Genomic DNA, 12,529 nt, shown 5'->3' with positions numbered 1-12,529 from the left:
ATTTACACCTTATGCACCCCTAGGCACAGCATCTTCAGGGCACCCCATGCCTATAGCTGACCTTCGTGTTGCACACAGTTTTAGAGAGGTAAGTTGCCCCTAGAATGCTGGCACCCCTATCTGTGACCTCCCAAAAATATGAAAAATCCAGATACATGAGACCAGTTTTGAAGAAGCTAGTATGGTCTTACTGGGGTGAAAGGTCTTAAGATAATGTTATGTTGCCAGTTTATGAAAAGTTCAATATTAAAATCCTATAAAAATAGCTAATTGGAAAAAACCCTAGTACATCCAATCACTCAATATTCATTCATCAATTAAATTAAAAATAAGTTCAAACTTATGATCAGTGTCATCACCTCCAGTTTCTTATTCTTGGAAACAAAGCAATTACAGTAACCTTTCTATCTTATCTTCTGACATCTACATCTTGATAAAGTTACTTTAAAGCTTATCAAGATGAAACTATATCATATGAAATATCAAATTTAAAAATTATATATTGGGTCTCCATCCTTTTAAGCTATTCTTCTCACACCCTTCTGCTATTATACCTCCTTCCATCCCAGTTCCTGTCCCTATCCCCCACTTGAAGCTTTACTGCTTGAGCTAAAGAACCAAAACCACCACTGTGTTAGCGTGGGTTACAAGTGCATCTTTTCAAGTCCTATAGAAAAAGAACTGTGACATTCTGTCATCATAACTTATGTTGTCAGTACCATATGTCTCAACTTCAGTTCTGATTATGTATGTCAAGAGCAATCAAAATGTGACAAATGATCAAAATGTGAAACCTCTGTATTTTCTTGCCTTGCAGCATAATTTACTGATGATAATGTTTTTAACTATAAATTGTGATTTAAATAGATTTTAGAGAATTTAATTTTCCTCCTTAAAATGGAAATCTTTCTGAAACCTTAGCTATGGTTGCATTACCATACCATCATTGATACATTTCTGAACCATCTCTCCAGTGTTTAGGCAATTGTTTACAATTATTTACATGAAAGCAAATTTCTTCAGTGTAACTGGTTGAACAATGTTCATAGGAGGCTTTTGAACCTATCTGCTTATTGAATATAGCTGTGTATTGCTGGTATTTATCATTCAGACATAGTTAGTTTGTCCATTACCAAGATGTACCAGACATTCTGAATGCATTCTGCTTTGCTTGGAGGGAGATCATGTTTCCAGTGTCAAGGAATGACATTTTTTTGCCATTTGGATCAAATGAAACACAGACTTTAATTTATACCCCTGAGCTGAAAATATGATTTTAAAAATCAAGGTGCTAGAGTAAATTGTTAAAGCTGTGCATTTAATGATTTTATATCTAGAATAAATTCTTACCACATGGAAGAATGCAAGATTAAGGCAGGAAACCGTGCTGCTTTTTAACCTAATGAGAAACCCGAGGGGAACAAAATACAGGATTTATTGGGAGAAAGACTGGGTTCTTATATTATTAATTCCTTATTGTAGTAATACCACAGTAAGTACCTTTTGTGATAATAGTATTTAAATAATCTAACTATGAAGATTAACATAGAAATATATAACCATTAGCTGATGGAATAGGTTTTATTATAGATGATCACTAGTGTGAAATACTCTTAGCTATTATTCAAGATAAGATACGTTCTTTGGTGTGTAATTATAACATATGTTCCTATCCCTTGTCAAATGAGAACACTGCAAACCATTTATTTTATGTTATATAGAATATTCTTGCGTCATATTAAAGCTGCTGCTGCTATCTCAAACTCTTTAAAGTTGTTGGCATGACACTGTATGAGGTTCTCTTGCTTACTTGGTTGATATTTAAATAAAGGGCAAGAAATTTTCTCTGTTTTTTCCTTTCTTTGCCAGGTTTGATGAATGGCATCGCTTGATAAATATTATACAGCACAAAATTAAAACACAATAAGGATTTTCATGCTTATGTGAAGCAGTATCTAATGTCAGTGTAATCTTTTTCTCTTATTTTAGTTTATTTTTCTTCCTTTCCCAGATTTCTTAAAACAGAAGAGCAGAATCTGTGGTTTCTGATTATCCCAATTAGTAATGCTGTTGATTAGCCTAGAGAGGATTCTGTACAAGCCTCATTTCTTGCCTGTTGCCACATTCTTCCTACAGACAGTGTTGGATGTAGCTACAACATACCAATCTCCATTTGGCTTAGGGACAAGAGTTTCAAGGTCACTCCCTGGACCTAGATCTTCAGATGGGTAGTATGCTGCATTACTCCCCCTCCATGAGCTAAATGGAAAATGTGACAATTTTGAATTGCATTTTAGTAGGTACAGTTATTTTCACTTCAGGATTGCAGGTTATAAGATGACATTGCTGAGACTAAGTGTTTGATTAAATAGTGCACTTCAACCACATCAAAGCCATAATACTGCTGAACTCTACGTTGGGTGCTCAGTGAATACAGAACACTTAAATTATTATAGGCAGTCATTTTCATGAGTAACTGTCCTTATATTGCCTGTGTAAAGGGGTGTGTCAGTGTTTGTGAATTGGGAGAGAAACTGATTTGCAACATTTTACAAAATAACAAGCACCTGTAATTCCCAAAGGAGAGGCTCAAGTTAACATGCAGAAATGTAACACAGCCCCCAGAGCTAAACATTCCTCCAGACTACAGGGGAGCTTACTACTGAGTGCAGAGTAGGGCAGACACATTTTTAGGTCCATGTTCACTAGGGTTACCATTCGTCCGGATTCCCCCGGACATGTCCGGCTTTTTGAGCTAAAAATAGCGTCCGGACTTCCCCCCCCCCCCCCATGCAGAGCAAGCGCGGCTAACAGTGCAGCCGGCCGGATGGTGCCACTTACATGGGGCTCCGACAGCCAGAGAGAGCCCCTCCTCCTCTCCCCTGCAGCAGAGATCGCTCCCTCCCTCCATTCGCAGATCGCCTCCGGAAGTCTGGAGCTCCTCCCCCGCTCCTCCTTCACTGCTGCCCAGCGTGCCGGGATGAACGGCTCAGGCCGTTCCTGAGCAAGCTCACAGAGACGTTCGGCGAAGGCCAACAACAAGGGGGCCAGGGGGTTGGAGAAGGGGCAGGGAGGTTTTGGAGGGGGCAGTCAAGAGACGGGGGGGGGGTCGGGAGTTCGGGGGGGCTTTCTCGGGGGGGTGGATAAGGTTTTGGGCAGTCAGGGTACAGATAGGGGGTAGGCTCCTGGGGGGCAGTTAGGGTGGGGGGGTCTTAGGAGGGGGCAGTCAGGGGACAAGGAGCGGGGGGGGGTTGGGAGTTCTGGGGGGGAGGCTGTCAGGGGGCAGGAGTGGGGAGAGGGATCGGAGCAGTCAGGGGACAGGGAGCAGAGGGGTTTAGATGGGTCGGGAGTTCTGGGGGGGGCTGTCGGGGGGTGGGGAGTGGTTGGATGGGGCGTGGGACTTCCAGGGGTCTGTCTGGGGGTGGGGCTGTGGATAAGGGTTGGGGCAGTCAGGGTACAGGTAGGGGGTAGGGTCCTAGGGGGGCCAGTTAGGATGGGGGGGAGGGTCTCAGGAAGGGGCAGTCAGGGGACAAGAGGCAGGGAGGCTTATGTAGGGGGTGGAGTCCTGTGGGGCAGTTAGGGGCAGGGGTCCCAGGAGGGGGCAGTCAGGGGACAAGGAGCGGGAGGAGGGTTGGGGGTTCTGAGGGGGGCGGGAAGTGGGAGGGGCAGGGGCGGGGCTAGGGCAGGATGGGGGCGGGGCTCCTCCCGTCCTCTTTTTTGCTTGCTGAAATATGGTAACCCTAATGTTGACTTTAATTATAACCTTTGCATTAGGACTTGCATGTTGGGCTCACAAAGAGATGCCTCTAGTCTAGGCCTCGCAGTGCTTAGATCAGGGGGTCTTAAGATTTTCCAGTATCTGTACGAGTGCCCACTGCTTTCCATTCACTTGTGTACAATCTGAACTGTAATGAAGTATGAGCTGCTCCAAACCACAGTCTCCATCCCAGATAAGCAAAGCTATATTTTATGTTAGAGCTTAAACTAATGAATGGAGGAGGCAGGGACTGGAGGTACAAAAGGGCACACTATAGATAGAGGCTTTTTGTTAAGGGAGGGAAGGTGCAGTCTCTACTATAGCTGCTAGAAGTATAAATACATGTATCTTTGGATGATTGACCTCTGATTTAGATACTCCCAACTTTCACTTTGTTCTGCCTCTCATAATTTAAACTAGCTTGAAAGTTCAAGTACTCTCCAACCTTTTCCTGTTTGTCTACTCTGAACTGTATTCCATTCCTGCCCTAATCTTCATGTGTGCACTGAACCCAGTTATTGTGTAGGATTAGTTAAAGAAGAGGAAGATAAAGATGGAATTCTGGATAGCTAGATAAGGATTTATGCCTTTAGCATTCATTTGCATCAGAGGTGGTCAGTTTGTTGCATATGTTCCTTCCCTATCCTTATTTAAGTTTTAATTATCTTCCATCTGGCTAAGCTCTTGCAGAGGACCTTAGAGATACTGAGGAACATCCATTCCATTTTTCCAGCAGTGTCCCTCTACAGACTTGATAAAGTCAGTTGTCTGCAGTGCCCTTATTATGAGCTTAAATCTCAGCCTCCTGTGTATTTGAGAAATGACATTGAAAGGGGAAGAGAAACAAGTAAAACCTCCAGCTTTCATTCAAAAATAATTGTCTAGAAAGTGTGGTATCTGTTGTCATTGTTCCTGTGCCATGACCTAGAACAGAAAGCTTTGAAAAAATTCATTCTTTTTACTGTAAATTGTCTAATAAGAATAAATGCAGACCATTTTATTGATTGCTGTAAGTTACCTATGGGTTTATTTCAGGGGTAAATGGATGATGAGACTTAGGTTTTGATGAAGGCTTGGGATCTGGCATGAATTTTGCATCTCAGGTGCTGAGCTGTATAGACTGGCTATATTTCAGTGGGGATGCTATTGATCTTTTATGGAGATGATAAAAAGCGGCAAAGAGTCCTGTGGCACCTTATAGACTAACAGACGTATTGGAGCATAAGCAGACTGATTCTTGCCTGCATATTTATACCTGCCTCTGGAAATTTCCACTACATGCATCTGACGAAGTGAGTATTCACCCACGAAAGGTTATGCTCCAATACGTCTGTTAGTCTGTAAGGTGCCACAGGACTCTTTGTCGCTTTTTACATATCCAGACTAACACGGCTACCCCTCTGATATGGAGATGATGTTTTTCATGTAGCACCTCCTGCTGGCCAAGTTACAAAACATTCTTTCCGTTTGGTTAGTTCGACTGGTAAAGGATTGATGATGTATTTATCTATTTTTAAGGAGGAAGTTATTTTTAAATAATCATACATTTTGTGAATTTTACATTTTAAATTTCCTGAGATTACAGTGAATGTTAAACGTGAATAATTAAATCTGTACCAGTATAGGTATTGTATTCACAAGATAGGTGAGTATAGTGGTAAGATTATGCATTTAAGGTAATATACTTAAATATCTTTCATTTATCTATCTCTTTACATTTTGAAGTATTCTCAAGTGCTTTCCAAATTTTGTATAATATATTGTACGTATTCTAGAGGCACTGGTTGTGACTCCATAATTAAGGTTGAGTTCTGTTTTGCATTTAAAGCAGGGATTCAGCTTCTTTATGTATGAAAAATAGTACTCCTGTTATTTTTGCGGTTACAGACTAACACGGCTGCTACTCTGAAATCTGTGTGTGTGTATTTTTCATACATAATACTGTGTGTGTGTGTGTGTGTATATATATATATATATATATATATATATATATATATATATATATATAAAATAATATGACACACAGTATTTTTCATACAAAAACAAACACTATTTCATACTGAAATAAAAAGTTTCCAAACTTTCCACTTGGTTAAAATTAATTTAAATCCTGTGCATAGGCTATATTTGAAGAAATTTAGTTGTAATTAAGCTGTGTTATTGATGATTTTTTATCTCAATGCTTTTAAGTAAGCTACAGAAAGGGTAAGGTGAACAGCTTAAGTAGCTTTTAAGTGCGATCTTTGTGGCATGAGAGGTAGCTCAACCAATCACCACCCTTCATCTTCAGCTAATTTGCACACAGCAGTTCTCTTGGTTGTAATTAGTAAGTGGTCTGAGGGAGACTGCACAGCTGAGAAGAGTTCTCGCTTGTAAATTACTTGCCCAACTGTCATTGCTCTTTAAAGATTCCTTCACCACATGGTAACTTGGGCATCAGTGCTGGGAGGTTCCCCATGGCCCAGCTAGTTTGGCTCCACTGCCAGCACAAATGAGCCAGGAGAGCAGGGAGACATTACCCCTTAAAGCACAGAGACATTAGACCCCAGGGATGAGGCACCGAGCAACCTTCCTTTCACACAGCATCAGTGTCTGTAATACAGCTCTCTAAAACATTTAGTAAGTTGCAAATTAAGGGCCAGATTCACCAGTAGATTTCAGTAGCTTTGTGTCTCTCTAGAGATGCGAAGCAGCTATAAACCCAGCTTAATTAGTTTGGTTTCATTGCAGTGCTCTGGTATACCAATGAATTTGCCCTTTGAAAGTTAAAATTTTAAAAAATGATTCAAGGTTGATACTACATATCATCAATCTATTAGAAATATTGTATAGAAATATTATCTTTGGGTTTCTTATTTAGTGTTCATGTATGAAACTTAATAACTTAAAAAAACCCAAGGAAATTCAGGCAAAACTGTGATGAAATGGAGTTAAGCTTGAAAGTAAATGCTAGAAATTTAGGGGTGAAAAAATATTAAAGAAATGTTGCAATGATCCCCAAACCAGGTATTTCAAACCCAGAAACTTCAGACCTAAGATTACACTTAAAAGAAATCTAGACATGTTAAGGTTTGGAAATGCAGAGTTAAGGCATCCAAAAAACCTTAACTTTGTCCTTAAATACATCAGGAGGTAAAATATATATATATATATTGGGGGAGAACGAGCTTTAAAAATCAGTTTAATCTGGAATCAAAAACTAAAATGTTCATTGCGTGGCATCACTAGGAGGCAGTAAGGGTTGTTTGGGTGCCACAACTCTCCCTTTCTATATCTTTTAACATATTTGAATTTATTTTCAATGCAGCTGTATCTCTGAATTTCCTGGGGTTCTAATGCTTGGTTTTGGGGATAATGGCAACATCTCTATAATGTATTTTTCTCTTAAGTTACTTTTATATACCCTCAACCTTACCACCATTTCAGCATAGTTTTGTCTTAGAATATATATACACAAGATATACATAATCACTTGAGCAGCTTTTGGTGTAGAATGCAATGACTATTTAAAAGTGCACACCATCAGTACTGAACTGTGTAGGACAGGAAGTGAAGAAAAATACCATATCCAGCTGAAACTGTTGGGGGAATTTAAGGAGGTAGAATTTAATTGCCTGTGTTGGAATTTGATCATGATGCACAAGTTAACACCCTTGCTCTTGGAATATTTCCATGGGATCTTTTAATAATTGTAGGTAGTCAAAACATTGTTTTTTACAGTTCATACTAAAGATAGCACCTCCCTTAGGCAATGTGCTAATAGCCAGACAATGTGGGGGACTTGCTCAGTACTGACTCAGAAGAAAGAATGTTGCCTACTGAATCAGCTGTTTTATGTCCTGCAACCTGGGCTTTTCTTTGGAAGCATCCCATCCAGATCCCATTCCTGTCTTATGAAAGGAGGCTGAAAGAGCTTGGCTTGTTCAGCCTAACCAAAAGAAGGCTGAGGGGAGATATGATTGTTCTTTATAAATATATCAGAGGGATAAATATCAGGGAGGGAGAGGAATTATTTAAGCTTAGTACCAATGTGGACACAAGAACAAATGGATATAAACTGGATACTAGGAAGTTTAGACTTGAAATTAGACAAAGGTTTCTAACCATTAGAGGAATGAAGTTCTGGAACAGCCTTCCAAGTGGAGTAGTGGGGGCAAAAGACATATCTGGCTTCAAGACTAAGCTTGATAAGTTTATGGAGGGGATGGTATGATGGGATAGCCTAATTTTGGCAAATTAATTGATCTTTGATTATTAGCAGGTAATTAGGCCCAATGGTCTGTGATAGGATGTTAGATGGGGTGGGATCTGAGTTGCTACAGAGAATTCTTTCCTGGGTGCTGGCTGGTGAGACTTGCCCACATGCTCAGGGTTTAACTGACCGCCATATTTGGGGTCGGGAAGGAATTTTCCTCCAGGGAAGATTGGCAGAGGCCCTGGAGGTTTTTCGCCTTCCTCTGCAGCATGGGGCACTGGTCACTTGCTGGAGGATTCTCTGCACCTTGAGGTCTTTAAACCACGATTTGAGGACTTCAATAACTCAGACATAGGTTAGGTGTTTTGTTACAGGAGTGGGTGGGTGAGATTCTGTGGCCTGCGTTGTGCAGGAGGTCAGACTAGATGATCATAATGGTCCCTTCTGACCTTAAGTCTGAGTCTATAAATGCTGATCTGGTTCCTGTTAGCTGGTAAGAACTGGCACAATCACAGCACAGCATGATAGGTTAGTTATTGCTAACCCCAAAAGTTAAAAAATCATGAGTCAGACCCTGCAAAAAACTCAGGATATTAGCCCCAAAATCATGAGATTGAAATAAAAATAATAATAAAATAATGTTTTTGGCCTGTCTTCTTATTTTTGAACCCCCCCTCACCAACCCCCAATATGTGTCTGACAATTACAATGTTGTCAACTGTTGCAACTGTACAGTGAGTTATGCAGTGTTGACCCCCACTGCAGGAGCTTTTACAAGGACTCAGCTGAGATTAGGGGCCCATCTTGCTAGGCACTGTACGAGCACTTAATGAAGAGTTTACAGTTTAATGTTAAATGTAGTGGTGAGTTTGTGATGTGGGAGCTGGAGCTGAAACCCACCAATCTCGTGTAAGTGGTACCAAACATCTATAGATGGGAACAGTTTTTAATTCCTATTGAACTGAGCAGGATTCAAACTGACAAACTGAAAGGCTAGGGAGCTTATTAGTAAGGCCCTTCGTTTTGGATTTTTATGGGGTTTTTTTTCAAAATTTCCTGGGAATTTATCTGTGTTTATTCTAAATTTTAAAAACAGAGAAAGTAAGTAATCTAAAACAAAGGGCAAAGGGCAGAGAAGGGGTGCCTGGGGAGGGGGTTACTGATGTGGTTGTGGTCGGGTGGTCTCAGCTGCCAGGAATGGGCTCCCTGCTCTTCTCACTCCCTCACTACACAGAGGAAGCAGAGTGGGTTGTGCTGAAGGGCCAGGAGCATTGACCGTCCTGCCACAGATCACAGGGTCCTATCTTCAGCTCCCCATTCACAGAGTCTCTGCTGGTTTCCTGCACAGAGTAGCCTAACTGCCAATTGATGGCTGCTCCACCTGCACCACTGGAAAGCGAGATGGGCAGAGAGCCTGGTCTGGCAGTAGAGACTACCCACAAAGAGCCCATCTGCTTCCTCTGCCAGACAGCACCCACTCCTGACCCCAGCCCTTCAGCGTGGCCCCAGGAAGTGGACAGGGCTGTGCCAAAGGGCTGGGATCAGCAGCGGGCGCAGTCTATGGGTAGGCAAACAGTATTCATGGACTGCAGCCTTCCGTTACCCTCCTGACCCTGGCCCTTCAGCATAGCCATATGTGTTTCCTCCACAGAATATTTATGGGTCCCCCAAAAAGCCAAAATTTGGGTGAAAAATCAGTAAAACCCAAATACTGGCTTTTTCAAAACCCACAATTTTTTTCAAGAAAATCAGTAAATACCAACAGTGAAGGGCTTTGTTCATTAGCAATGCCCTGAGACATTCAGTCCCCCATAAGTTTTAATGTTACACTTTAGATAATAATGCTTGCCTTCTGAAAGATAGGTTTATTATAAGTTCTGAAATTTTTGGAGTTTGAACAGGCAGGTTCTTCCCCTCTCTGGACTCACCAGCAAAATCTCTTGCCCCTTGTTCTCAATCTGAAAGACTCTACAGAAGAGTATCACACCCTATTCTTAAAGGGAAAGATACAAACACCAGAAATACAACAATAATACAACCACCAAATTCACTTCTAAATACAATGTTTTGCAATATAAAATCATGCCAGAAGTTACTCCAGGGTTGTTTCACTAACTTTTATACATATATGTATATGTTTTTTCACCCCACATGGGTTATAAGCAGGGTTTAACCACCTTCAGATTCACAGCACTGACCTTTCCTACTATACCGGTACTTTAGAAGTAACTGGTGGAGGAAAAGAGCATGTTGTTATTCTCTATGTGGACCAGCCTATACAGGGAGACAACACACACTTTGCAAGTATTTTTGAGACTGCAGTAGAATTCTGAGCATCAGTATTTTGGTTACTGGCTCTGGGAGCAGTGTGATCTGAGAGTTATCGTCAGCAAAGTCAAATGTAACAATGCCTCTGGGTAATCTGAGAGGACCAGATCTGGGACTGCTAGATGTAAAAGCATGAACTTCTACCACTTAAGCTAAAGAACTAGAGCTCTTTGTGTAGAAGCAAGTAGCAGTCATATGCTTTTACATATGATCTAGCCACTAGAGGGTGAAACCGAGCCACACTGTGTTAGCATTAAGAGTGGTTCAACAAAAAAACTTCAAAAACAGACTCCAACGAGAAACTGCAGAACTGGAATTAATTTGCAAAATGGACACCATTAAATTAGGCTTGAATAAAGACTGGGAGTGGATGAGTCATTACACAAACTAAAAACTATTTCTCCATGCTAATTTTCCCCCTACTGTTACTCACACCTTCTTGTCAACTGTTTGAAATGGGCGATCCTGATTATCACTACAAAAGATTTTTTCCCCTGCTGATAATAGCATACCTTAGTCGATTAATCTCATTGGAGTTGGTATGGCAACCCCCATTTTTTCATGTTCTCTGTGTGTATATCTTCCTACTGTATTTTCCACTGTATGCATCTGATGAAGTGGGCTTTAGCCCACAAAAGCTTATGCTCAAATAAATTTGTTAGTCTCTAAGGTGCCACAAGTACTCCTCGTTCTTTTTACTGTGTTAGCATAGTTTACTAAGCACCTGATTTGACTTATTCCTTCTGAAACACTGTGTGGCAAAGTGTATAATATTTGGCTCTGTTATGTTCTGTTCCCAGCCTGAAATGACAGTGTGTGTACTCTCAGGTATCTGTCTGTGAAATGGGTGAATGATAGTTACCCCCAACATAGTGGCATGAAGTCTTGATTCATTATAAGGATTGTGAAGGGGTCAGAAATATTAACAGCAGTCATTGAAAGAACTGGGACTAGAACTTTGGTCTCTAGGCATGCAGTATAGTATACCTCCCCTGTATGAAGGAGTTTCTTTTTGTTTCCCTCAAAAATCCCATGACTGCCTGCAGCAAGGGCCAAAGTTGTGCTACTCACAAGAGTTAACATTGCATGTCTTGCATCATGTGTAGGGCAGATAGAGGCTTACAGCTTCCTGTTGGAGAAAGTTCATAAATTCCATATGGTTTAGCATGTCACATAAGTTGGCCAAAAAGTGTATTTAGTAATAACTTTGAAGTAAGTGACCAGTTTGAAACAGTCAGCAGATAAAGTAAATAAATGTATTTGCTGGCTGCCTAAAGATAGACTAAAATTCTGTCTGCAACATAAAATCACAATGTTAGGAAATTTATTTTAAAAGTTGATCTTTCAAATGTTTTCGGCTTACATAGTTTAGCCACCTTTGTGGATGGAGTAAACATTTCATAAAACACTTATTTAAAATCATTTTAAAGAATTGTGATATGCCTACACTAATTAAAAATACATATTAGTTGAAACATTTATCAACAGTGTTTTTTAAGAATTGTTCCTCTTACACAATCATTTTGGTATGTAGATGGGACCTAAATAAAACTAGAAGGGAAAATAGCTCTAAGTACAAAAAGCTTTCTTAGTTAAGGGCTAAAAAGAAATAATCATTTACTTTACCTAGTTAACTTGGAGTGATGAAGAACGTGAGACAATCTTACTGTATTAGCGAACAGCCATTAGGTTAGAACTAAAATTACATTAGATAAATGAAAGGTTATTTTACACAGCAGAGGGAAAGATATTGCTAAAGTCTTACAGATTCTACTTTCTCTTAATTGAAATCTGTTCATTTAATATGCACCTTCCTTCAGTGTGGATAATTCATAATTGGAGAAATACTATCATCTATTCAAGTCATTTTCGTGGTTGTTTTTTTAGATCCACCAAGAAAGCGTATAGTATCCCATTTGGGATTTTCCAGAACTCATAATAATGACTTCAGCTGTTCATTAACCTCTGAACTGTCAGATCCCTTCGGAAAATGAGGGGAGCAGATTGATTCAAGGTTAATACTTGTTTGTAGAAGGTGAAGCCTCCAAGGTAATGCAAAGGGTGGATAGGCCACTTTGTTCAAGAGCCGCTGCCTGTGACTTTGCGTTAACGTTCAGAAGTTCAAGCTATACAACCAAGAGTGAAACCCAGAGGTAGCTTTGTCAAACAAAGCCTGACTATTCAAATAACTTTTCTGTAATTAATAAAAGGAAGTTGGTGTCTGATGTGTCAAGAGTTAATTTAGCAAT

At 40.3% G+C, this 12,529-nt stretch overlaps 1 protein-coding gene across 1 annotated transcript in view; it reads left to right on the top strand.

Moving 5' to 3' along the window:
• The window catches only part of BTBD9 (BTB domain containing 9), a 288,922-nt gene that overhangs the window by 155,577 nt on the left and 120,816 nt on the right, over positions 1–12,529 (top strand). The gene's annotated exons all lie outside the window — the stretch shown is intronic.

The sequence above is a fragment of the Emys orbicularis genome, chromosome 3 (genome assembly GCF_028017835.1).
Source record: "Emys orbicularis isolate rEmyOrb1 chromosome 3, rEmyOrb1.hap1, whole genome shotgun sequence".
Taxonomy (NCBI): domain Eukaryota; kingdom Metazoa; phylum Chordata; order Testudines; family Emydidae; genus Emys; species Emys orbicularis.
The sequence above is the reverse complement of the archived record's forward strand: the minus strand, read 5'-3'. Positions and strand labels throughout refer to the sequence as shown.